Here is a 23,995-nt window from a genome sequence, read left to right as displayed (position 1 = left end):
GTTGCGTATAATTCCTGTTGCACATTGATTCTGTTGATTCTGCTGCCCAACAGTCATTCTGCTGGCTCCCCTACATGGCAACTTAACAACAGCACCTTGATGAATACGGACATTGCAAAACTGCACAACTTTATTTCCCACGGTCTTACGTCTCCTTGTGAAGCTGTAAGTCCATGAGTGAATTCTGGCCAATAATAATAACTGCAATATTTTGTAGAATCCCCATTTTGACAGTGGGTGAGACAAAGGTGAAAAGATGAGGGAGGATATCTGAACTAAATATACAACACTGTGAACACTGCGTTTATCAGGCAGTCATTATGTGACCTAATAAAACAAACAATTAAAAACCGCAAAACAGTTAAAATGAAACACATTAGAAAGCTTCAGGAAGTGCCTGTGGCTTTGGGGGAAAAAGGAAGCTATGATTTTCAGATATCTGTAAAAGTTCTTCCCACTATAACCACCACCAGCTGCCATAAAAAGAACACATGACCACAGAACTTAATTCTCATTTTCTTCTATCAGCACATAAATATTTCAAAAATCCTAAGGATGCTTTCATCGACATTCTAGGTTTTTATTTCTTTTCATTTTAGGCTTAAGTTCTGTTTTAGAACTATAGCCAGAAATTATGCAAAACAAACTAACCTCTAAACCCAGAGAAAATGAGAAATACATTTCTTTTGCAATAGATGAGGTTTTTGGAGGCCTTTTTAAGACTGCAATTTCTCTAGTGACCAGTATTAAATGTTTAGCATTTAATTGCATTTATATTTCACTAAAACGGTATGATTTGCATCCGCCCTTCCTCCAAGGACATCAGGGTATAACTAGGCTATTCTTTTGAATTATGGCTGCAATCCCAAACACACTTTTCAGGGAATACGCCTCAATGGCTTGCAAAGAGTTGGCCTGCAAGCATTACGGAAATAAAATATATCTGTTACAAATAGCTACGGCTGAACGTTCAATCAACCTAGCCATGATACAGACAAAAAAGCTTTTGATCAATTATAAAGAAATCAGCAACTAATCAAACAGCTGCTGAAAAATTATTTTTTATACAGTACACAACTTTTATGCGTAGGAAGTACCATCCTTTCTAGAAAACAAAGAAGAAAATATGATGTATGTTGTTTTCCTCATAATTGTTGCTTTATTCATATGCAAGTATAGGCCCCATCCCTGCTTGCCTTTCACAGGGAGGTGAAAACATGTAGCCTTAATTGTATTCTTATGCTTCATGACAGATTTTTAAATTTTTTTATATATATACTAGCTGTGCCCTGCCACGCGTTGCTGTGGCCTATAGTAAGAATTTTCGAAGTAGAGGTAGATATCTGGACTATTATGAAAGAGAGGTACCTACCTATTCCTTCCCCCCTTTTTCTTCCCTTCCCCTTCCCCTCCTTTCTTCCTTCTCTACCTCTTTCTTTCATTCCTTCTTTCGCTCTTTGGTTTCATCCTTCCTTCTCTCTTTCCTTCCTTCCCTCCCCCTTTCTCTACTTCTTCCTCTGTCTCCTTTTTCCCCTCCCTATTTCCTTCCTTCTTTCACTTTTTATTTCCTTTTTTCCTTCCTTCTTTACTTCTTTCCTGCATTTCCCTCCCTTTTTCTTTCCTTTGTACTTTCACTTCTTCATTCCTTTGGTACCTCTTTCTTTTCTTCCTTCTCTCCTTCCTTCCCTCTTTCCTTCCCTCCTTCCTTCTTTCCCTCCCTTCTCTCTTTCCTTCTTTCTCCCTTTCCCTCCTTCATTCCTTCCCTTTTTCCCTCCCTCCTTTCTTCTCTCTTTCCTTCCTGTCTGTTCTCCCCCAATACCCTGGTGGAGTCCCTCCTAACTATTCTATGAGTCTATTTAATATAGTAATATATAGTAGTAACATTATATTATATAGTAGTATATATAACAATAATATATATAATATAATAGATATTATATAGCAATATATATAATAGTAATATATAAAGTGTTGTAATTATATATATATATACACACCCACACACATATATACACACATATATATACACACACATACACACACCTCAACCAGTGATCCAACATCCATCCATATATTTATTGATTGATTTATTTATTTATTTATTTAGGGCATTTATATGCCACCCTTCTCACCCCAAAGGGGACTCAGAGCGGCTTACAATATATATTTTCATACAATATATTATATTATTAGCACAGTACAATATCAGTATATATTACTATATTGCACTATACCGTTATATTGTAATATTATTATTATAGCATCTCTAGCTCTAAGTATACAACATTTTTTAGTCTTATGGGGGTTATTATTGTCGTTATCTAATAAGAAGCTCTTATTATTTCCCCCAAGCATCTGTTCTTCAGGAACATTCAACCAGGGATCACAAGGCACTGAAGCAACTTTATACGTCCATAGTTATGTCTCAGGAATTCAGACTATCTAGTGTAATAACTACAGTAGTTGCATTTTATTCAGGTAGATATTTTCAGAAGCAGAAAACACATGTTTCACACTCCACCAGTTTAAAAGATTATTACTAAGAGAGATGGTTCTGCAATCATACCTGATTTGTCTACAGAAGGTCTCAGTAGTGAGACATTTTGCTGCCTGGGATGAGGACAAGAAGGCAACCCACTCCTTCCATATGGACAAGCCAGCTGGATTGGCAGCTGAATGTTTCTTCAACACCGTTGATAGAACAGCATGCTCTGCTGCATCTGAGAGTAGCAGGCTAATTTAGGGAACCCAAGCAATTTCTATTGGCAATGGCTGTTGTATAGACAGGTCTGTCCTTACACAAAAGGGAAGAGCAGAGAATTTATGCAGAACAGCTAGAATGAACTGTTGATTTCCAGCACCTATTTCCTGAGAGAGACTTGTCTCACGATGCCTAACAGCAGAGCTGACTGGCACAATCTTGGGATCACAACCAGACACAGTGAAGACATCTGCCCTTGCGCTTTGCTACTCTGCGGCTGAATAAACATGCCCAGTGTGGAATCCATCTCACCACGTTAAAACAGTGGATGTGGAGACATGCCGTATTATCAAAGGAGACCTACACCCTATACCACTAGAGAAATTATACTATTTAGCTGATATTGCACCAGAAGACCTACAAGCCATTCTAAACACCTTCGCAGAAGCTCGGCCTGTCATTGAACATCGAGAAAACCAAAGTGCTCTTCCAGCAGTCACCAGCCAATCCCTCTCCAATGTCAGAGACACAGCTTAATGGTGTAACATTAGAAAATGTTGACCACTTCCCCTATCTTGGCAGCCACCTCTCCACCAAAGTCAACATTGACACCAAAATACAACACCGCCTGACCTCTGCGAGTGCAGCATTTTTCCGAATGAAGCAGAGAGTGTTTGAGGACGGGGACATCCGTAGAGATACCAAGGTGCTTGTTTATAAAGCTATTGTCCTCCCAACTCTGCTATATGCCTACGAAACGTGGACTGTCTACAGACATCACATGCAACTCCTGGAACAATTCCATCAGCGCTGCCTCCAAAAAATCCTGCAAATCTCTTGAGAAGACAAGAGGACAAATGTCAGTGTGCTGGAAGAAGCAAAGACCACCAGCATTGAAGCAATGCTCCTCCACCATCAACTCCGCTGGACCAGCCATATTGTCCGGACGCCTGATCACCGTCTCCCAAAGCAGTTGCTCTACTCCGAACTCAAGACCAGAAAACAGAATGTTGGTGGGCAGGAAAAGAGATTTAAAGACGGGCTCAAAGCCAACCTTAAAAACTCTGGCATAGACACTGAGAACTGGCAAGCCCTGGTCCTTGAGCGCTCCAGCTGGAGGTCAGCTGTGTCCAGCAGTGCTGTAGAATTTGATGAGGCATGAATGGAGGGTGAAAGAGAGAAACGTGTCAAGAGGAAGGCATGTCAAGCCAACCCCGACCGAGACCGCCTTCCACCTGGAAACAAATGCCCTCACTGCGGGAGAAGATGAAAATCAAGAATGGGGTTCCACAGTCACCTACGGACGCACCAGAACACTGACCTTGGAAGTCCATCCTACTCAGACATCAAGGGGTCACCTAAGTAAGTACCTGGTATCCACCGGGAAGTAGTAGCCAGCAATGAAAGGACCAAGACATTGACATCTCCGGCCCATCCTCTGTTCGGATATCAGCCAGGATGCCAATGTCTTAAATCAAGAAACAGCTTCCTAAGATCTACAGAGATACTCGCAGGAACACTTCAGCAAGATAAAGTCCAAAAGTGGCAGGCTAAAACCAGAAATCTCAATCAGTGGCTGATACCAGATGAGAAACACCCTCCTGGGCACACAGAAGGAGGGGAACCTTAGAAGGCACTGAAAAGACAAGATGTAGAGCCAATCTTAAGAAATGGTGCTACAAAATGGAGTCCACGACATGTGAGTGTGGAGAAGAGCAAACCACAGACCACTTACTGCAATGCAATCTGAGCCCTGCCACATGCACAATGGAGGACCTCCTTACAGTGACACTAGACACTAGAAGTGGCCAGCTTCTGGTCAAAGGAAATTTAGTATAATGCCATGTTTTTGACTTTGTTTGTGGTTTTTTATACATTACTAGCCATCCCCTGCTACGCATTGCTGTGACCCAGTTTGGTGATCTGGAAAATAAAGTAATGAAAAAGTGCTGGTTTCTAATATATGTATTTTCCTTATGCTTGTATTTCTTGTTGTTTCTTTGTCAGAGTTGATATAGAGATTTCTAGTTTGCCTACTCTGGAACATGTAACATGTAATTGTCCTTCTTTAAGGGTCCCTTTCATAGCTATGATACTATATCTGTCACATACATATATGTGTGTGTATGTGTGAATCATATCTATCAATATCTATGGCTGGATGGCTCTTTGTCACTTTATGTTTTCTTGCCTTGGTGAAGGGGGTTGGACTGGATGGCCTTAAGGCAGCATTTTTCCACCTGGGGGATCACGAGGGGATCTCAGAGGTGTCTCCAAAGACCATCAGAAACACAGTATTTTCTGTTGGTCATAGGGGTTCTGTGTGGGAAGTTAGCCCAATTCTATTGTTGATGGGGTTCAGAATGCTCTTTGATTGTAGGTGAACTATAAATTTATTTATTTTTATTTGATACACTTGTATACCGCTAATATCTCAGCCTGTGCGGCGACTCATTGCGGTTTACAACTTGTTAAAATACAATAGTCACTTAAAAATATAAAATAAGATATCAAAATACAAGACATAAAACATACATAATATGAACATACTTCGTATCGGGCCACCAATACAAATCGAAAACATCTCATAGTTAAAATCGTAATTCAGTTCATTATCCTTGGTTGCAAGTCCATGGTCAAAATACCTTACATCGGAAATTAGTTAAAAACTTGCTCGAACATCCAAGTTTTTAGTTTTTTCCGAAATGCCATTAGCGAGGTGACTGATCTTAGTTCAATAGGGAGGGCATTCCAAAGCCGGGGGGCCACCACAGAAAAATCCCAGTAGGATTGTTTGTATGCTCTCACCAACGCCTCATCTCTCCTATCTTGTTCATGCCTAGCATTATTTTAAACTTTAATGACATTTGGCCCAGCAATAGATTTTAAATGTGTGCTGTATTACTGTCATTGTTTTATTGCTTTTTTGTTTATGAGCTTTATTTTAATTGTTTTTATTGTTGTTGTTGCTTGTATTGATGTATTGTGAGCTCGGCCTCATGTAAGCCGCACAGAGTCCCTTGGGGAGATGGTAGCGAGGTACAAATAAAGATTATTATTATTATTATTATTATTATTATTATTATTATTAAATACAACTCCCAAATGTTATGGTCTATTTCCCCCGAATTCCATCTGCGTTCTTATTTGGGCATATGGCTTACTCGAGCCAAGTTTGGTCTAGATCCATCATCGATTGAGTCCACAGTGCTCTCTGAATGTAAGTGAACTACAATGCTGAAACTCAAGGTCAATGCTCACCAAACCGTTCTAGTGCTCATGGGAGTCCTATGTGTCAAATTTGGTTCAATTCCATCATTGGTGGAATTCAGAATGCTCTTTGATTGTAGGTCAACTATAAATCCCAGCAACTACAACTCCCAAATGACAAAATAAATGCCCTCGATCCACCAATATTCAAATTTGGGCATTTGGGTATCTGTGCCAACTCCCAAAAGACAAAATCATTGGGTTAGTCGGTGTCTTGTGGCCAAATTTAGTGGCAATTCGTCCAACGAATTTTGAGTTATGGTGTCACTCAAAACGAACTGAGCATGTTTATATATATAGTTAACTGTATTCCCAATTTGTTTCTGACATGATAAATAAATAAGCAGAGCCAGACATTCATCCCATTGCAGCTAAATAAAGATTTCCGGTAGGAAACACTGGGAAATATCTCTTCCTGTGGCATTGAACAGCTCCTGGGGTTGAAATACCAATGGTCTGACTCAGTATGGCAAAAGTTCATATACATTCATTCTTAAGGAAACAGCACCAGTAATTGGTATAATCTAGTTAAAAGTGTGTTTCCAGATCCAGCGATTTCAAAGAGAAAAGCTTAACTTTAACTGAAATCAATAAGGCTTAGAAGTGTTTAACTTTGGCTCAAATATGCCCTTTGGCCTTCATAATACCTCTTGTTTCTTAAAATTAACCTACCAGATACAAATTGACACTCCTGCTCAAGTTCAATGAGACTAACGCGGAAATATGATAAACGCCATCATATATTCTTTACCATTTTATCACTTCTGTAGCCATAACACAGACCATGTGTGCATTTCTGCCATCAATGAGCTCTGAGAGGAAGTGCCACCGACTGGCTTGTGCCAAAACAAACAGTTAAAGTCTGGAATTTGCAAAACCAAAAATAGATTCAGCTCAGTAAACCTTCACAGCTCATCTATTTCTCACTGGCAGAGCACACACACACAAAAATATCGAGCCCAAGGAGGCTCTGTGGAGAGGTTGATCAGATGGTAACTGTGACAATTTTGTAAGGAAATCTGGCATTTCACAGAACCTGCAAGTGAGAGGAGCCTGATGCTGTCCTGGCACAGAAAGTGAGACAAAAGGCGGAAGGGGAGGGGGGGGGGATCAGAAGACCAAAATAGGCCAAAATAGGCCAGGTGGAGAAGCAGGACACAGCAGGATTATGTAACAGCTTTGCAAGGCCAGTTTACACAAAAAACATGGACTGATTCACATATAATGCTAACCGATGACGTAGTGCTCCTTCTACAATCCTCTGGGAACTTGCAAGAAGCCTCAAGCTTGTCTCCTTCCCCCAAATCCCTGCTCCTAATAAAGTGAATATTCCCACCTACCCATCCACCCCATATACAATAACTAAGAAATGCTATGAACCTATAATCTCATCAAAATCTCATCTGCATACAGATCAGCACGAGCGATTTGCAGAGGAGGCCCTTCTCTCAGACCCCATCTCAAGCACAGCTGGTGGGAACGAGAAGAGGGACCTTCTCCGTGGTAGCTCCCCGCCTCTGGAACTCCCTCCCTAAAGAACTAAAAATGGCCCCTTCCTCCTCTCCTTTAATAAACTTTTTAAAACCCATCTATGCACCTTAGCTTATGGAGAAGAGGACGAATTATCTATATAAATAACAATGTAATGTTCGTTTGTGGATTTAACATAACTGAAAAATCACTGGATGAATTGACACCAAATTTGGACACAATACACCTATCAGGCCAATGAGTGAACATCTCTCATAAAAACACTGAAAAACACAGAAGAGACTTAAATACCAGAAGAAGAAAAACACACATTACAACACATGCATAAAACCATGCAAACACACATATATAGAAATATATACACACACATATACACACACAAAGCGCATATACACACACTGGGCCACAGCAACACGTGGCAGGGGACAGCTAGTATCTTATATACACCCCCGCCTAGTTGCTGTACACCTACCCTCATCGGTAAGCTGTATACCATCTTAGCTCTAATATTTTAGTCAAATCTTGAAGAGTTTTTAAGAACCTATTATGTTGTAAATGTGTGAGATGCATTATGTCTTGCTTATTTCAGTTGTTATTTTTACAACTTTTGTCGAGTTTGTTTCTTACCTGTAATGTTTTAATTTTGGTATTGAATGTTTGCCATTGTGTTTTATTTTGCGGGAAGCCGCTCTGAACCCTTTCGGAGAGATAGGACGGGTTATAAATAAATAAATAAATAAATAAATATTTATTTATTTATTTATTTGCAGTATTTATATTCTGCCTTTCTCAACCCGCAGGGGACTCAGGGCTGTTTACAATGTACATATACATGGCAAACATTCAATGCCATAGATACACAACATATATAGACAGATACACAGAAGTTATTTAACATTCAAGCTTTTTCATGAGGGTATTCCGGCTGTTACTTTCACCATCCATTTGTGACACTGATGAAGTGCTTTCTCATTCTTTGCATGCTTGCTGGAGATTTTTATGGCATCGTAAATTAGCCTCCCCACATAAGCGATACCTAAATTTCCTACTTGACAGATGCAACTGTCTTTCGGGCTGCAAAAGTTAGACAGCAAGCATCATTTTTCAAAAGTTGTGACTTCTCACAAGGACATCCCTTTCCAAAGATCCTAAAATCTCCAAAATTTATGGAAATTCACATTTTCCAAAACTTTGCACTTAGTAACCCTATGGAAATGCCAATTGCTAAAGTTGGAGAACCCTTAAACTTTAGTCTGTATCCAACCAATAACTAAATATCATATTTTTGGGATGCCCAAACTCTATTTAATTTTGCTCATGCTTTATGCACCAGCTTCATTGCCTGCTTGATTTTTCATATGGGTCCTTAAATGAAAAGGTTATACCGAGACAACCATGACTAGCAGTGTATGGCTGTCATCCATTCGCCTTTCCAAATAGGACTTTTAACTGCAGAAAATGTTTCTGTGGAAGAGATTTATTTAATTTTAATTATAACTGTAGCTTAAAATAGCTGAAGTTAGAATAGCTTTTTCTAAGCAACAGATAGCTCGCATGCTAAAGCTGGATTAGATTAATTTTATGCAAGCAGAGTTTTTAATTACTACAACACATTAATAATCTCCCAAATATATTACATAAAATAGGAAAGCAGAATCCATTTTAGGATAACATGGTCACTCATGTGGCTAAGCCATTAGAAAAGCCGAGTCCTTTTCAAATGGGAGTAGGACAATGATCCCTTACTCTTGACAACAGCTCCTAATACCCTCAACAGGACTTTGTTCTTCCCCCAGTAGCCCAAAGATCTACTTTAGGTGGTTTCCCAGTCCTCTACAGCCACAAACAAAATCATCTCTTCCCAGTTTCAGTTTTTGTATGCAGAATTACACTACTATATGCTAATTTCCAGCATGGTGTAATGGTTTGACTATTGACTATGGTTCGAATCCCCTCATCTATGCAAACCCACTGAGTGACCTTGGAGACGTTACACTCTCAAAGAAAGGGAATGACAAAGAAAGGGAACGAGCTCTCAAAGAAAGGGAATGAGCTCCTGTTTGTCAGCTCTAGCTGACAAACAGGATGGTAAAACATCAAAAACATCTAGCCGTCCCTGGGCAACGTTCTTGCAGACAGCCAATTCCCTCACACCAGAAGTGACTTGCAGTTTCTCAAGTCGCTCCTGACACGAAAAAAAAAATACTATTATTTCTATTGCTATTGAACTAGTAATTATTTTATCACTGACTCCAGCTTCAACTAACTTTAAACCCCATGTTAGCTCAGATATGGCCTCTTGCAACCAAGTATACATTTTCTGTCCTTATTAGATCTCTCAGCTACAATGAAATCTCTTCCTCCAATCCCAAACGAGCCCAAACTGAGATATATTCATTCAAAAGAACAACATTATAATACAAGGATCATGGTGCTCTTAGAACCTGAAAAGACACAATGCGAAGTGAAAACTATAAATTATTTCTGTTGGTTTAATTGCTCTGTAAGATGATATCCTCTCCTGAGAGCAAAAGTTAATGGAGAAGAAAGAAAGAAGAAAAAACTATGAAGATCTCTAGATCAAATCTGTAATTAGCAAAGGTAATACCACCCGTGAAATGCCCTGGAGCTACTCTCTGAGATTACTATTAACATCTTTGATAGCTTCTAATTCTTCTTGAAGCATTCTGAAAGCAGCTAGATGAGCGCACACTTTTAAGCCACAAAGATACTGCAGATATTAGAACTCATAGAAGAATCTCATAAAATGACAGTCAATCAAAGATGAAATGCTCTCCCTGCATTCTACACAGAGAAGGCATGTGTCATTTTGAACGTGAAATAATACAGAGAACTAAGAACTAAATTAGACATGGCATGGAAGACTTGTCAGCTATCTCATTCATTCATGTGTGCATTTTAGAGAAATAAAGAAAAAGATCAGTACTGTTGTAGAAGCCACAGTTAACTTAAGAGAACCAATGTGTTCTGTGATCCTTTTACTATAAATTATTTTTCAATATATATTTGCCACTCTATTGTTTCCTCCTGGAACAGGTTTTGCACAGCATTATGGATCAACAATTGTGGATGAGCTCCCTCTGTCAGCTCCAGCTCCCCATGCAGTTGTTACCCTAGTGCCACAAGGTTCCGTCCTGGGCCCGATCCTGTTCAACATCTTCATTAATGACTTAGATGATAGGTTAGAAGGCATGATCATCAAGTTTGCAGATGACACCAAATTGGGAGGGATCACCAATACTCCAGAAGACAGATGCAGAATTCAAAACGATCATAACAGATTAGAGAGATGAGCCATAACGAACAACATGAAGTTCAACAGTGATGAATGCAAGATACCTCATTCAGGCAGAAAAAATGAAATACAAAGATACAGAATGGGGGACAATGCCTGGCCCGAGAGCAGTACATGTGAAAAAGATCTTGGAGTCCTCGTGGACAAGAAGTTAAACATGAGCCAACAATGTGATGCGGCAGCAAAAAAAGCCAATGGGATTTTGGCCTGCATCAATAGGAATATAGTGTCTAGATCCAGGGAAGTCATGCTACCCCTCTATTCTGCTTTGGTTAGACCACACCTGGAATATTGTGTCCAATTCTGGGAACCACAATTGAAGGGAGATGTTGACATGCTGGAATGTGTCCAGAGGAGGGTGACTAAAATGATCAAGGGTCTGGAGAAAAAGCCCTATGAGGAGCGGCTTAAAGAGCTGGGCATGTTTAGCCTGAAGAAGAGAAGGCTGAGAGGAGACATGATAGCCATGTATAAGTATGTGAGAGGAAGTCACAGGGAGGAGGGAGCAAATTTGTTTTCTGCTGTCCTGGAGACTAGGACGTGGAACAATGGCTTCAAACTACAGGAAAGGAGATTCCATTTGAACATTAGGAAGAATTTTTGACTGTGAGAGCTGCTCAGCAGTGGAACTCTCTGCCCCGGAGTGTGGTGGAGGCTCCTTCTTTGGAGGCTTTTAAACAGAGGCTGGATGGCCATCTGTCGAGGGTGCTTTGAATGCAATTTTCCTGCTTCTTGGCAGGGGATTGGACTGGATGGCCCATGAGGTCTCTTCCAACTCTATGATTCTATGATTCCAGTCTTTTAAAATGTCAGATTTAACTTTGTTATGTGCCTTCAAGTCATTTCTGACTTATGATGACCCGAAAACAAACCTATCATGGGGTTTTACTGGAAGAAATTGCTCAGAGTGGGTTTGCCTTTGGCTTCCTCTGAGACGGGTAATGTGAAACTCTGAAGGCTACCTAGTGTGTTTCCATGGCTGAGCAGGGATTCAAACCCTGGTTTCTCAGTGTCCTAGACCAACACTCAAACCATTATACTACGTGGGCTCTCTCAGATTTAACAACAGGACACAGCTGATCCTCTCTTGATTGTGCAGCTGTCCTGTGCCTACCAATATGCCTTACAAATCTCATGACACATGCATACCAGTAAAATAATCCAGATAAAAGACTTCCTCTACACTTTCGGAAGCAGACCGTAGCTTCCCATGACTGATGAACTGCACCGCACAAGGAAAAGACAGGGAAAATCATATTCAAAGGAATCCAGCAGCCCCTCTGAGATTAATAGGTTACTTTAAGTTAGTCACAAAGGTGCTACAGGTGTTCCATTCATCCTCATCCTTTTTTAGATTTTATATTGAAACACCAACCTAATTCCCTCTTTGAAAATTATACAGAAACATGAGACTTAAGGTTTTGTAGAAAGTGGAAAGGCAGGTTCAGAGTTGAATATTAAAAAAAACAAAAATAGTGACCAAAGGCAATTTACAGAACTTTATAGCCGAAGATGAAGACACTGAAATAAAGATTTTTTTCCATATTTTTGTTCCGGCATTAATTAAAAAAAAATCAGAAAAGGACTAGGATGCCATCTACACTGCCTCATACTGTGTAGAATCACATGCCAGTACTATAGTTTAACTGATATGAAATATAGTTTACTAGCTGTCCCCTGCCACGCGTTGCTGTGGCCCAGTCTGTTGATCTGGAAAATAAAGTAATGAGAAAGTGTTGGTTTCTAATATATGTAATTTATTTCTGCTTGTTGATAAACAGTATTTTTTGCTGTTTTTTTTGTCAGTGTTGATGTGGAGATTGTCTGGTTTGCCTACTCTAGAACATGCAACATATCATTGTTCTTCTTTAGGGGTCCCTTTCAAATCTAGGATAATATCTGTGTGTGTGTGTGTGAATCATATATATTTATCTATATCTATGGCTGGATGGCTCTTTGTCAGGAGGACTTTGATTATGTTTTCTTGCCCTGATGGAGTTGGATTGGATGGCCTTAAGTATTTTCTGTTGGTCATGGGGGTTCTGTGTGGGAAGTTTCCCCCAATTCTGTCGTTGGTGGGGTTCAGAATGCTCTTTGATTGTAGGGGAACTATAAACTACAACCTCCAAATATCAAGGTCTATTTCCCCCAAACTCCATCTGAGTTCATATTTGGGCATATGGAATATTCGTGCCAAGTTTGGTCCAAATCCATCATTGTTTGAGTCCACAGTGCTCTCTGGATGTAGGTGAACTACAACTCCCAAACTCAAAAAAACAAAAAACCAATGAACAAAATGTCAATGGCCACCAAATCCTTCTGGTGTTTTGTGCTGGTCATGAGAGTCCTGTGTGCCACGTTTTGTTCAATTCCATCATTGGTGGAGTGCAGAATGCTCTTTGATTGTTAGTAAACTATAAATTCCAGCAACTACAACTCCCAAATGACAAAATCATAATTTTTTGAGTGATGGTCACTCCTTGTGTTGTGAGACGTTTTGTTGCCAAATGTGGTGTGATTTCGTTCATTGGTTCTTTTGTTTTTAAGGAACTCATTATGCACAGAGCATTTATATATATATAGATTGTTTTGAAACTCTGGGTGTCCGGTGTAGGATGTAATGCTATGTAATGCTATGCAAGAGTTAAAGGCAGGGATCCTCACACTACGGCCCGGGAGCAGGATACGGCCCTCCAAGGTCATTTACCCGGCCCTCGCTCAGAGTCAACCTAAGTCTGAAACAACTTGAAAGTACACAACAACAACAACAACAACAACAACAACAACCCTTGGTTTGCCATTGATATTAAGTCTAGCCGATTCCGACTCTGGGGGTTGGTGCTCATCTCCATTTCTAAACCAAAGAGCCGGAGTTGTTCGTAGACATCTCCATGTGGCCGGCATGATTACATGGAGTGCCATTACATTCCCGCAGAAGTGGTACTTACTGATGTACTCACATTTGCATGTTTTCAAACTGATAGGTTGGCAGTAGCTGGAGCTAACAACAGGAGCTCACCCCATCCCGCAGATTCGAACTGTCGACCTTCCAGCCAGCTTAGTGGTTTAACTCACTGCACCACAGTGGCCCCTCAGTGCACTTTAAGTGAAGATTATTCAAGGGCCTGTGAGGCGCACTCCGCTTAATATGTAGCGCTGCCACCATTAAACATGTATGAAAAAATGTATAACAGGGCTGTGAGGAGAATGAATGAGTAGCGTGGTGTGGCTGAGTACTTTTATATTATATCTATATGAGTTTGAGAGAAACTTGAGAATTATTATGAGATAAATTTGGTTTGAAGCGTGGCTGAGAATTGTGTAAGACAGCTTTGACTTTTAAAACACCTGTATGTGTCTCTTTAGTATGTGCAGCTCAATGCTACACAACTGTATTCAGCTCCCCAAGATTCTTCAGATTTCTCTTTTGTGGAGAATCATCTCTTTAATAATTAGACACAAATCTTAGTACTTGAACTAAACAGAAAAATATTTATTTAAAGATTACTCAGGTTCATACAAGCTGGACAGATACACAATATCTTCTTCTTGTTGCTACAGTTAACTCTCTGTTCTTCTGAAAACATGAAACTGTTAAACTTTAAGAATAGCTTCTCTTCTGCCACCTCAATGTTTGTTATTTCCTTTCTTTAACTGACAGGTTGCTTTCTACTAATAGGTTCACTTGACTCTTTAACTTAGGCAGGCTGGAGGCTAAATACTTGGCTCGGCTGACAATACCTTTTCCCTTTGACTACCTGTCACAAATTTACCGTATATACTCGAGTATAAGCCGACCCTAATATAAGCCAATGCACCTAATTTTACCACAAAAAACTAGGAAAATGTATTGACTTGAGTATAAGCCGAGGGTGGAAAATGCAGTAGCTATGGGTCAATTTCAAAATAAAAACAGATATCAATAAAACTACATTAATTGAGGCATCAGTAGGTTCAATGTTTTTGAATCTATATAAATAAAAATATAATATTATTAAAAAAATAAATATAAAAATATAATGTTAGTTTGTGGGATTAACATAACTCAAAAACCACTGGATGAATTGACACCACATTTGGACACAATACAAATATCAGGCCAACGAGTGACCATCACTCATAAAAACACTGGGGAAAAACAGCAAAAGAGACTTAAAAACAAAAAAACAAAAAATACATTACAAAACCACATATATACACAAACGCATATATACACCCATATACACACACAAAAAACACATATTCACAGAGTGAGTCACAGCAAAGAGTGGCAGGGGACAGCTAGTGTTTACATAAAACTGTAATTTAAGATAAGACAGTCCAACTCTGATTAAACCATTATTCTAACCTTCTTCAATGTCAATGGGATAATGTAGCCTTCTAATAATAAGTAATAGAGTAAAATAATAAATGTAATAATACTAGTAGAGTAAAATAATAAATGTAATAATATTAATAAATAGAGTAAAATAATAAATAACATTGACTTGAAACTTTTTCAGCCTAAAAAAAGGGCTGAAAAACTGGGCCTATATTCGAGTATATACAGTATATCCCTTGGTTCAGTTTCTCAACGCACCAGAACCAACTTTCCTCTTTGGCTAGCTCACCAAAGACTGACATTTCCAATTGTGCTCTCTCCTCCAGTGGCAGTTAGCTCCGCCCCTTTTGCTTCTGCCTGGAGGCCTACGTCACTATGGCAACGCAGCCAATACAACAGCTACCTTTCAAACCAACTTGCCTGCACTATATAACACTCAATAAAACCTATTTTCTTAAAAACTCCAATAAATTAAGTTATTCATTACAGCCTGCCATTTAAGCAAAAGACATAGAAAACTGCAAAGAAAATAATAAATCCAACATTCACCTAAGTAACATCTTAGCATGCATTATCAAATCATGTAAGAAAAATATACAATGGAGGACACCCAGAGGAAAAAATAAGCAAAGGTCAACTCAGTAATAACTAACTGGATCGAAAGAGAATCATACAATAGTGGATGACGCTAGTTTACGCCAAGGCTGGAGTGTGAAATATCCAAAGTGGGCAATCTTTGGGCCTTCAGATGCCGATAAATGACTACTTCTTCCATGCCTCACCAATAGTCAGGATGGTTAGGGCAGATGAGGAATGAAATCCAGTAATAACTGGAAAGATGTTGCCCTGGTTATACGTACGAGAGGGCTTTAGAAGTCTGAAACAAGCTGTTCCACTCTGCAAAACATTGTTCCCACTCCAACAGAGGTACAAAATAAACTGGGCAGATGCCAGTCCAAGAATCTGTTAACAGAGTAACACAGCTTCCTTTCTGGAATATGTTCCCAAGAAATGTGCTACAATTAAAAGATTCCAAAGGAAGTTGCATAACGGCACACCATTTTCCTTTAACTGTCCAAGTAAACGGCGTTTGGAATTAAGGCCCTGGGCTAGAATACCATGCATACTTGCATAGCATCAAAGGCACATAAGTAATTCCCAATTATTTCAATGGGATGGTGCCCCACTAGATTGTTCTTTTTAAAAAAAACATTGAAAATATCCTGTGTTGGCCTTTCATACCATCAGGGGTGTGTATATCAAGATCTAGAAATTAAAACTAAAGCCAAAACTGTACGACAGCTACCATCAAGTCATGAACGATGCTGGACTACTGACATGTTGATTCGTGGGAGATAAGGTTATTGATGGCGACATGAAGATAGATTTCCATCTGAATACTAACTGCTGCAGAGCAAAACTGGAAGAGGGCTATTATATTGATCTCTAGCTTCTGATCTTCCTAACAGGAATCTGGCTAGCGACTATGGGAACAGAATCCTGGGGAACTAGAGATATCTGCATCCTAGGAATCTCAGGTCCTCCATCATAGAATCACAGAATTGGAGGGGACTTCATGGGTCATCTAGTCCCTCTGCCATGCAGGAAAAGCACAATCAAAATACCCCTGATCATCCAGCTTCTGTTAAAAAGCTTCCAAGGAAGGAGCTTCCATCACACTCAGAGAGTTCCACTGCTGAACAGTTCTTACAATCAGGAAGTTCTTCCTAATGTTCAGGTGGAATCACCTATCCTTGAAGGCACATATATGGCTCTGTGATCATGATTGTGATCAACTTCTGGAGAACCTAGTGATTCCTAAAGAGAACATTTTAATAATCAAATCTGCAAAAGTCAAAAGTCGCAAATGTGAGGGCCAACTGTTGAATGAAAACACTAAATTATTATGGAACACACTATGAAACAGTTTCCATAGAGGTAACTATTTTCTTTAGTAGCAAAAAGAGTTCTGCGAGTACAGGATTCTTGCGAGTACAGGATTCATTAATGTTCAATGCCATCCATGTCTTCTCAGAATTGTGTATCTACAAGCCTTCACTTTGTCCCACGTATGACAACCTCATGAATTTAATTGGGCTTTATCAGGCAAGGAATACCTAGAAGTAGTCTCCACAAAAGTGCAAATAATACTCTAAATAATATATAGCATCCAACGTAACCTAAACAATTTAAGTAGAAACTATATATTAAGACTCTTTAACATGAGATGCATTAACGGTAAGATGCATTTAAGATTTTAGAAAAAGTAAAAACAATAAATTCCAATGTTTGTGCATATATGTGCCTTCAAGCCACCTGTCAAACTTATGATGACCACATGAATTTCATAGCGCTTTCTTAGGCAAGTAATACTCAGAGGTGATCTGCCAATTCCTTCCTCTGAAGTGCAGCCTACAACAAGCACCTGATATTATTTCCTGTTTGGTTATGTCTCTATTATGATGCCACATAATCAGATTTGAAGAGGTTACACTGAAAAATAATCTGTTTTGTTAATAATATGAATTAATTGTTAATTAATATGAATTAATTGTCAATTAATATGAATTAATTGTTAATTAATATTAATTAATTGTTAATTAATATTAATTAATTGTTAATTAATATTAATTGTTAATTAAATTTCCTCATTGACATGAGCTTAAACTAAATCTTTATACTGCAGCCTCATATTTTCCTGGTAGTAAGATGCATTTAACTGAACAGGGCTTATTTTTGAGTAGACAAGCATAAGATTGTGTATTAGTTTTTCAACATTACATAATGGTAATTATCAGTAAGGAACATTACCTAGAACCAGTAAGTGTTGTGTAGCTCCATGATACAAGGCCTGGAAGAAAACAAACCTATCTTCGCAATTCAAGATACATTACATCTAGTGGAGAATCCTGAAGTTGCCAGAGAATATTTGAGGAAAAATGCAGAAACTGTGAGCTGTTGGTTTCTAAGGAGATCCTTTCCAGGATAAGAAATTTCTTTATTTCCCCAGAGAACATCTGTTATTGAGTGGTACATAAATGTGGCTTTGAAATAAGCAGATTTGGAAGTAGGCGTGGTAGATTATTTACTGCCTTGTTCTCTCCTTATAGCCACACAGTCTACAGGCAACTCTATTCTTTCCTTATTAAAAGGAACCGAAAATAGCTTTGATGATGGCTGCAAGACAGACAGCTATTGTGTCTTCATGAAGTCGCTTCCTTTCACAATCGCCTTGCTGCCCAAATCTCAACTCCATCTATGTTTTGCAGTCTCTGCAAGATCCCTGTGTCCCTTGACGCACAGCTGACAAGACACTTTCCCTCTGAGATGCCAAAGGGATTACAGGGCACCGGAGACTCGCAACTGAGCAGGCCCCTGGCTGAGTGACAACAGCTTGTCATTTCCTCTTTTTTCTTTGAATGCAGAGTCCTTTTCCTTCTTTCACACCTTCAGCATTTTTCATTTGTGACTCCCTTACTATGCCTACAAAACTATAGGATGCAATAATCATCATCATAATAATAATCATAATAATATAATGAGTCCCCCTAGGGGTGAGAAAAGTGGTATAGAAATACTAATAATAATAATAATAATAATAATAATAATAATGGCCTACACATGTTTTGGTGACTCAAATATTAGCTCTGTTTCTGGATGTACCAATATTTATTCAAGCCAAATGCACCATTTATTTATTTATTTGCCATATTTATATACCGCCCCTCTCAGCCCAGAGGTGACTTGGAGCGGTTCACAATTGGCAACAATCAGATGCCTCAACAATTGTAACAAGCAAAACAATCATAAAATACTATTAAAAACATTAACATCTATATAAATAAAAATGTAATGTTCACTAGGTTCTTGTAGGTTTTTTCGGGCTATAGGGCCATTTTCTAGAGGCATTTCTCCTGACGTTTCGCCTGCATCTATGGCAAGCATCCTCAGATGCAGGCGAAACGTCAGGAGAAATGCCTCTAGAACATGGCCCTATAGCCCAAAAAAACTTACAAGAACCTAGTGATTCCAGCCATGAAAGCCTTCGACAATACAATGTAATGTTCATTTGTGGGATTAACATACTCAAAAACCACTGGACGAATTGCCACCAAATTTGGTCACAAGACACCCACTAACCCAAGGAGTGACCATAACTCAAAAATTGGTTTTGCCATCTGGGAATTATAGTTGCTGAGGTTTATAGTTAACCTACAATCAAAGAGCATTCTGAGCTCCACCAACAATGGGATTGAACCAAACTTGACACATAGGATTCCCACAACCAGAAAATACTGGAAGGGTTTGGTGGGCATTGACCTTGAGTTTGGGAGTTGCAGTTCACCTACATCCAGAGAGCACTGTGAACTCAAACAATGATGGATCTGGACCAAACTTGGCATAAATATTCCATATGCCCAAATATGAACACAGATGGAGTTTGGGGGAAATAGACCTAGACATTTGGGAGCTGTAGTTACTGGGATTTATAGTTCACCTACAATCAAAGAGCATTCTGAACCCCAACAACAACAGAATTGGGCAAACTTCCCACACAGAACCCTCATGAGCAACAGAAAATACTTAAGGACATCCAGTCCAACTCCCTTCACCAGGGCAAGAACACATAATCAAAGCCTTCCCAAAAAAGAGCCATCCAGCCATAGATATAGATAGAAATGATTCACACATACACAGATATAGTATCATAGATTTGAAAGGGACCCTAAAGAAAGACAGTTATATGTTGCATGTTCCAGAGTAGGCAAACCAGACAATCTCCACATCAACACTGACAAAGAAACAACAAGAAATACTTTTAACCCAAAAGCATCTGGAAATTACATATATTAGAAACCAACACATCCTCATTACTTTATTTTACAGATCACCAGACTGGGCCACAGCAACACGTGGCAGGGGACAGCTAGTACAATATAAAAACATAAAACCGTACAAAGCCTTAAAACATTATCGCGAGCGTCTCCATTTCAAGTCATTATTCAATTGTGCCATCAAGTAGTTCCATGATTTCGTATAACTATGCCATATTTGGGAAGGCCTGCTCAAAAAGCCAGGTTTTCACCTTTCTTCGAAAAGTCAGGAGGAAGGGAGCCAATCTTATATCTCTAGCCAGGGCGTTCCACAGTTGAGGGGCCACCACTGAGAAGGCCCTGTCTCTCGTCCCCTGCTCTCAGTCCCACGAGATGGATGTCAAAGGGGAAAGATCTCCAGGATTGCTGAAACCACTGCCGTTTTATCTCATTATATATATATTTTTATGTTTTGCAAGTTCTTTCCTTCATTGCAGCTGTATGCATAACAGAATATTAAGATTTAATTGAACTTTAAATAGAAGTAGTTTGGGACTTCAAGACTATATCACTGTGCAATCTTAGAAAAAATATTTTTGTCGACTCCATGTTTATCTTCCATGAATATCTAACAATATTACTCCTCTCCCTCCCCTCTCTCGGCAATGTTGAGAAAATTGAGTGAATGAGTGAATTGTTTGTACTATGCTGAAATTGGCATTAGTCTGAGTTAAGAATTAAAAATATATTAAATACAAAATTAAAAAGAAAAAACTTTTTAAAAGGTCATAAGAGTGATATAGAGGGTGTTTTGAATGGAAAGGGAGGAATCAGCCTTCGGTGGCGTGATGTGTCAAATCACAGTATTTTCAAATCATAAGAATCATAACAATCAGGTGTGATGAGTAGTGTACGCATCCCGTCTCAATACAGTATGCATCCATTCCTAAAAAATATGGGATGCATACTGATGTAAACAGATTATATCCCAATGTGATAAGGTCCAACATATCTACCAACCATCATCTACTTGCCCATGATCAGTCTATTTAAGAAACTAGAACTGAAGTGGTCTTTCGCATGCAGTTTTCCAATCGGTGCCCCAAATAACCCCAGGAATGGGCCTACAAACCAAGGGCCCTTCCACACAGTCATATAACTTAGAACAGCAAGGCAAGTCATCCACAATATCTGCTTTGAACTGGGTTATCTGAGTCCACATTGCCATATAATCCAGTTCAATGTGTGGAAGGGGCCTCGGGGAACTTCCAGACAGGCCCTATATCCCAGGATCAGATCCTAGGTTTTCTGTTTATCCCAGATTATCTGGCAGTGTGGACTCATATAATCCAGTTTGGGATCAGATCTTGGGATATAGAGCCTGGCTGGAAGAGCCCCCTATATCCCAGGATCTGATCCCAGGTTTTGCTTATCCCAGATTATCTGGCAGTGTGTACTCATATAATTCAGTTTAAAGCAGAAAACCTGGGATCCGTTCCCGGGATATAGAGCCTGCCTAGAAGAGTTCACACTGCCAGATAATCTGGGATAAACAGAAAATCTGGGATCAGATCCCGGGATATAGAGCCTGGAAGAGCCCATAATCTGATTGATCCCAGATTTTCTGTTTATCCCAGATTATCTGGCAGTGTGAACTCATATAATCCAGTTCAAAGCAGAAAACCTAGGTTCAGATCCCGAGTTATAGAGCCTGTTAGGAAGAGCCCAGGATCTGACTGATCCCATGTTTTGTGTTTATCCCAGATTATCTGACAATGTGTACTCACATAATCCAGTTCAAAGCAGGAAACCTAGGTTCAGATCCCGGGTTATAGAGCCTGTTAGGAAGAGCCCAGGATCTGATTGACCCCAGGATTTCTGTTTATCCCAGATTATCTGGCAGTTTGGACACATATAATCCAGTTCAAAGCAAAAAACCTGGGATCAGCTCCTGGGATAGAGGGCCTGCCTGGAAGGCCATGTGGAGGCTACCTGTGTGCCACTGGGCGTGAGAGGCAGGCAGGCAGCCCACCAGGAAGAGGCCCCCAAAGAGGAAGAAGGCACAAAGCAGGGAAGCCAGGCACAACCCTGCCTTCCTTTGGCCTGTGCTCCATCCTTCCTACCCGTTACCTGAGAGGCCTTTGCTTGAGACCTGGGCCCAGGTGCTGCCACGGGGAAGCCATACTGCGATTATTGTTGTTGTTGTTGTTGCCTCCCCCCTGCGCCTCCCTTGCCTTTCCTTTCCATTCCCGCAGGTCTCTCCCTCCCTGCCTGGCTCCATCCTCCTCCTCCTCCTCCCTCTCTGCCTCCTCCGCTGCGGTGGCCACGTCGCCCGGCGCTGCAGATGTGGCCCAAGCCGGCAGCTCTGCAGGAGCCAAGAGACAGAGAGGGGGAAAGCACCGCAGAGAAAGGACTCACCTCATCCGCCGAGCCGGGCTCCCCTCTTCTCCCTCTCCTCCTCCTCTTCCTCAGCCTCCGGAAACGCTTTCCCAGCCTGCTGCGCTTTCCCCAGGAAACGATTCCGGCCCCTGCTGGCGGCGGGGATGCCGCTGTGGCTGCTGCTGCTCCTGCTCCTCCTCCTCCTCTCCCCTCGTCTCTCCTCCCTCCAGAGCCCAGGCAGCCCTCGGAGAGAGGGCGACGCCTTCTGGCCAAGGCCGGGCCTAGCAGGGAGAGAGGAGGAGGAGCAGAGGCGGCGCTTCTCTGCTTCCAGCTTCAGACAGAACAGCGACCCAGCAGCCATACAAGTGGCGCTTTCCTATGAATGAACTAGCCATAGAAGCAGACATCTTAAGCACCGAAGAGGGAGCTTTCTGCCTCTGCATTGTTTTCCTTCTTCGTAGTGCTAAGGATACTCTGGCCTTCTCGGTGGTGGCCCCCCAACACTGGAACTCACTTCCCAAGGACATCAGACATGCCCCAACTCTGACAGTGGTTCTCAACCTTCCTAATGTCGTGACCCCTTAGTACAGTTCCTCACGTTGTGGTGACCCCAGAGGCGGCCCTAAGTAATTTTCAATGGTAAGCAAAAAGTATTTTGGCACCCCCCCCCCCCAAATCAATCATTGAGATATATATATATATATATATATATATATATATATATATATATATATATATATATATATATATTCTGTTCGTTGTGGGAGTTCTGTGTGCCATATTTGGTTCAGTTCCATCATTGGTGGAGTTCAGAATGCTCTTTGATTGTAGGTGAACTATTTATTTATCGCGTCATCAGCAACCATACCATTGTATTACATTTCTAACAGAACAAAACAAAGAAGCAGATTAAAAAAACAGATTTTGCAAACTTGGTAGTTGATTAAATGTCCTTTGACCAGTATCTGGCCACTTGGAGTGCTTCTGGTGTTGCTGCAAGGAGGTCCTCCATTGTGCATGTGGCAGGGCTCAGGGTGCATTGCAGCAGGTGGTCAGTGGTTTGTTCTTTTCCGCACTCACATGCCATGGATTCCACTTTGTGGCCCCATTTCTTAAAGTTGGCTCTGCATCTCGTGGTGCCAGAGCGCAGTCTGTTCAGCGCCTTCCAAGTCGCCCAGTCTTCTGTGTGCCCAGGGTGGAGTCTCTCATTTGGTATCACCCACAAATTGATGTGCTGGGTTTGGGCCTGCCACTTTTGGACTCTCGCTTGCTGAGGTGTTCCAGCGAGTGTCTCTGTAGATCTAAGAAAACTATTTCGTGATTTAAGTCGTTGACGTGCTGGCTGATACTCAAACAAGGGATGAGTTGGAGATGTCTCTGCCTCTCCAGGTCATCCCTTGTTTGGGTATCAGCCAGCACGTCACACTTACCGCACTTGCTCCCTTGCCTGGCCCATTTTGGGTCCGGAGACATGCCTGAAGATCCCGGCATGTGCACCAAAAGTCACCTCTTCTCCTGACTTTCTCCTCAGCCATTGAGACCAAGAGAGAAAGAGAGAGGTGGCGCAAAAACAAAGGAGGGAGCAGAGGTGGGAGATACCTCCAGCCGGAAGGGCTCTCTTTCTCTCTCTCTCTTTCTCTCTCTCTCTCTTGGTCCCAATGGCTGAAGAGAAAGTCAGGAGAAGAGGCGACCTTTGGTGTGCA

The 23,995-nt window shown here is 40.6% G+C and overlaps 1 protein-coding gene across 3 annotated transcripts in view; it reads right to left on the bottom strand.

The window, feature by feature from the left end:
• Positions 1-22,505, bottom strand: part of APBB2 (amyloid beta precursor protein binding family B member 2) — a 253,851-nt gene extending 231,346 nt beyond the window's left edge. For all 3 annotated transcript variants that reach the window (XM_060778438.2, XM_060778440.2, XM_067468794.1), the window contains exon 1: positions 22,332-22,505. The gene's annotated coding sequence lies outside the window, so the exon portion shown is untranslated. The remainder of the gene's footprint in view (positions 1-22,331) is intronic.
• Between the last annotated feature and the right edge of the window lie 1,490 nt (positions 22,506-23,995).

The sequence above is a fragment of the Anolis sagrei genome, chromosome 5, assembly GCF_037176765.1.
Source record: "Anolis sagrei isolate rAnoSag1 chromosome 5, rAnoSag1.mat, whole genome shotgun sequence".
Classification (NCBI taxonomy): Eukaryota; Metazoa; Chordata; class Lepidosauria; order Squamata; family Dactyloidae; genus Anolis; species Anolis sagrei.
This window is presented reverse-complemented; position numbering and strand designations above follow the sequence as displayed.